This window comes from Limulus polyphemus, unplaced genomic scaffold, assembly GCF_000517525.1.
Source record: "Limulus polyphemus unplaced genomic scaffold, Limulus_polyphemus-2.1.2 Scaffold14702, whole genome shotgun sequence".
NCBI classification, from domain to species: Eukaryota; Metazoa; Arthropoda; class Merostomata; order Xiphosura; family Limulidae; genus Limulus; species Limulus polyphemus.
This window is the reverse complement of record NW_013680312.1, coordinates 1-394: the sequence shown is the minus strand read 5'-3', so window position 1 is coordinate 394 and position 394 is coordinate 1. Positions and strand designations below refer to the sequence as shown.

Genomic DNA, 394 nt, shown 5'->3' with positions numbered 1-394 from the left:
AAATGTTCTAAAATTAATGTTGTAAGCTTTTGTAACATGGATACTGGATGTACTGTTGTGATACTGGATGTATTCCCAAGTTTTCTTATCTTAAAAACATGAGTCACATAAGTACACGCTTCTATATCAACACATCTCTGATAGTCGTACCTTGGAAGATGAACAGTACTAGAAATGCTTTCTATTTCATAAAATAACAAATATATTTACTTCATCGTTTATGACGATTATAATTTCTGAGACATAATTTTTTTTTACAGACGAGGTGGCCGAGTGGTTATGACGATGGACTGCTAATCCATTGGGCTATGCCCGCGTGGGTTCGAATCCCATCCTCGTCGAGTTGAAGTGATATTTTGTTGTTATTAATAACACAGTGAACTATTCACGACAG

General features: G+C 35.3%; 1 non-coding gene across 1 annotated transcript; it reads left to right on the top strand.

Annotated features, from left to right (window-relative positions):
- The first annotated feature begins 259 nt into the window (after positions 1–259).
- Positions 260–341, top strand: Trnas-gcu. Its single transcript has one exon. It is a non-coding gene; the product is annotated as a tRNA-Ser (tRNA).
- Positions 342–394: the final 53 nt, after the last annotated feature.